Below are 3,142 nucleotides of genomic sequence, written 5' to 3' on the forward strand. Positions count from 1 at the left end.
GGCAGCAAAGTGAGCTGGTGTTTCCCGGGCGCACACTCACGCATCGTGGTCTGCAGCGTGGCCTCGGAGGGAGTGGGGTGGAGGCAGCAGCTGGCCCTGTGCATATGCCCATCCTGGTGGTGAGAGGCCCCAAGCTGCCCTGCAGGAGCAGGTGGCTGAGTGCCAGGCAGACGGTCCTGCCAGTGGGTGGAGGGGACGTGCGGAGGGACGATGGGGGGAGAGGCAGGTGCAGGAGAGCAGGGGCTGAGGTGGCGGAGTCCAGGGCGCGAGCTCCAGGGCCCAGCACAGGGCAGTGCGCCTCGTGGGGACCCTGGGTGCACCCTTGCAGCCGAGCGGTCCGTACTCAGGGAGCCGGGGCTGCAGGGCCCTCGTCCCCGAGATGTGGGGGAAGGACCGGTCGGCCGTCCTGCCCAGCCGCTGGGCCTGGGAAGGCAGATGACCATAGTGGACAGGCAGTGACCTACCGTGCGGACAGGGGAGGGGAGGTCAGGGCTGAGGGCCACCCAGTGGCTTTAGCTTCATGGGTTTCCCGTTGATGGAACGCAGTCCCCAGGGACTCCTCATCCTCGTGGTGATGCAGGACAGAGCGCGGGGGCTGGGGTGTCTGCTCCGCGGTGGCTCGCGCTGAAATGGTTTAGGAAACTCGCCACTTTCATTCCTGGAATTTTCCTTTGAAAGATTTTTAATATCATTACTGCTTTTTAGAGAGAGGAAGGGAGAGAGAACATTGATCGGCTGCCTCCTGCATGCGCCCCAACCAGAGATCGAAGCCCCAACCCAGACATGTGTCCAGGAATCGAACCTGCAACCCCTGGGGGTACGGGATGACGTTCCAGCCGACTGAGCGCCCGGCCAGGGCCGTAGCTTTAGTTTTGCTTTGAGAGAATCTCAGTTCCTTTTATTATAAAAGTGACTCCGTGGCGTTTTGAAGGGAAGGACGGGAACCTCGGCCCAGACAAGCAGCGTTCTCCGCGCCTGCTCACTCGCCTGCAAGTTCAGCTGCGGAGCCCTCAGCCCTTTGTTCTTTGTTCCACGTGGCAGGAAGCACGGCCTTCAGGGGGCGTCGTGCTCAGAACCGTGGTCGTGTCGGCAGGTTCCCTCCTCAGACCCTGTGACATTGGGAATGACCTTGACCTTCTGGCAGGAAGGCTGTGCACACTGACCCCGAGCACAGATGGCCCAGACACAGGCCTGGCTGTTGGCCTCAGGCAGGCAGAGCGGGCAGCAGGCAGCAGGCAGAGCAGGCAGAGGGGGCACAGCAGGCAGAGGGGGCACAGCGGGCACAGTGGGCAGAGCGGGCACAGCAGGCAGAGTGGGCACAGCAGGCAGAGTGGGCACAGCAGGCAGAGTGGGCACAGCAGGCAGAGTGGGCACAGCAGGCAGAGTGGGCACAGCAGGCAGAGTGGGCACAGCAGGCAGAGTGGGCACAGCAGGCAGAGTGGGCACAGCAGGCAGAGTGGGCACAGCAGGCAGAGTGGGCACAGCAGGCAGAGTGGGCACAGCAGGCAGAGTGGGCACAGCAGGCAGAGTGGGCACAGCAGGCAGAGTGGGCACAGCAGGCAGAGTGGGCACAGCAGGCAGAGTGGGCACAGCAGGCAGAGTGGGCACAGCAGGCAGAGTGGGCACAGCAGGCAGAGTGGGCACAGCAGGCAGAGTGGGCACAGCAGGCAGAGTGGGCACAGCAGGCAGAGTGGGCACAGCAGGCAGAGTGGGCACAGCAGGCAGAGTGGGCACAGCAGGCAGAGTGGGCACAGCAGGCAGAGTGGGCACAGCAGGCAGAGTGGGCACAGCAGGCAGAGTGGGCACAGCAGGCAGAGTGGGCACAGCAGGCAGAGTGGGCACAGCAGGCAGAGTGGGCACAGCAGGCAGAGTGGGCACAGCAGGCAGAGTGGGCACAGCAGGCAGAGTGGGCACAGCAGGCAGAGTGGGCACAGCAGGCAGAGTGGGCACAGCAGGCAGAGTGGGCACAGCAGGCAGAGTGGGCACAGCAGGCAGAGTGGGCACAGCAGGCAGAGTGGGCACAGCAGGCAGAGTGGGCACAGCAGGCAGAGTGGGCACAGCAGGCAGAGTGGGCACAGCAGGCAGAGTGGGCACAGCAGGCAGAGTGGGCACAGCAGGCAGAGTGGGCACAGCAGGCAGAGCGGGCACAGCAGGCAGAGGGGGCACAGCGGGCAGAGTGGGCACAGCGGGCAGAGTGGGCACAGCAGGCAGAGCAGGCAGGTCCAAGCCCCTCACTAGCATCAGGTTTCCCACTTCCCTGCGTCATCGTCGTGGGTCAGAGCTCGTCCCTGCTTAGTGCTGAGCAATATTCCGTGTGTGAACGGCCGTTGGTGATGGACAGTTGAGCTGTTGAACTTTCTGGCGACGGAATTGCGTGCGTGAACGCCCAGGCACGGGGTCTGTTTGGACACCTGCCTGCAGTTGTTCGTTCACGGCTGAGGAGCCGCCCGCAGATGTGAGGCGGCTGGAGGCCGGCCCCCGGGGGGCCGGGGGGTGGCTTCGTGTCCGGGTAGAGAGAGGAGCCCCTTAGGGCCCCGGGAGAACGACTCACTCACCTGATCAGGTGGGTGGAGGTCAGAGGTCAGGACAAGGGTGGCGGGGACAGGCCGGGAGCCACAGCTCCGACTTCCTACGAAAGCCGTGAGCGTCTCCCCGTGGACCCGGCACCATGGAGGGTTCTGGAAACCCCCTCGCGTTCCTAAGCGTGAAAACAAAGAGGAGGCCCGAAGGCGGGCGGCCCGGGGACCCCAGTCGCGCTGATTGCTCAGAGGTGCCGTGTGTGAGGAGGCCAGTAAGTCACGCGGTTGGGGGGCAGGAGATAAAGGAGAGATTCAAATGCGCGGGAGGAACGGGAGCCGGCCCAGCCCCGGTCAACGGCGTCCCAGCCCCTCACCGTGCGGGCCTTTCCGTCTGCGCCTTCCGTGATGGTTACGCGCGTAGGAGCGGGACATGGTGAGACTCCTCCCTCTCGGACACCTGTCCCCACCAACCAGGCAGCTCAGTGTTCCGGGGAGACGGGCTCCGTTCAGGAGGCAGGAGACTCGTACCCGGGCCTTCACCTCCCTGTGCCCGACCCTGGGCTCCCCCTCCCTGTGCCCCACCCTGGGCTCCCCCCTCCCTGTGCCCCACCCTGGGCTCCCCC

General features: G+C 65.0%; 1 protein-coding gene across 1 annotated transcript in view; it reads left to right on the forward strand.

Moving 5' to 3' along the window:
* Positions 1–3,142, forward strand: part of TNS3 (tensin 3) — an 84,539-nt gene that overhangs the window by 53,324 nt on the left and 28,073 nt on the right. The gene's annotated exons all lie outside the window — the stretch shown is intronic.

This window comes from Myotis brandtii, unplaced genomic scaffold, assembly GCF_000412655.1.
Source record: "Myotis brandtii unplaced genomic scaffold, ASM41265v1 scaffold743, whole genome shotgun sequence".
Lineage (NCBI taxonomy): Eukaryota > Metazoa > Chordata > Mammalia > Chiroptera > Vespertilionidae > Myotis > Myotis brandtii.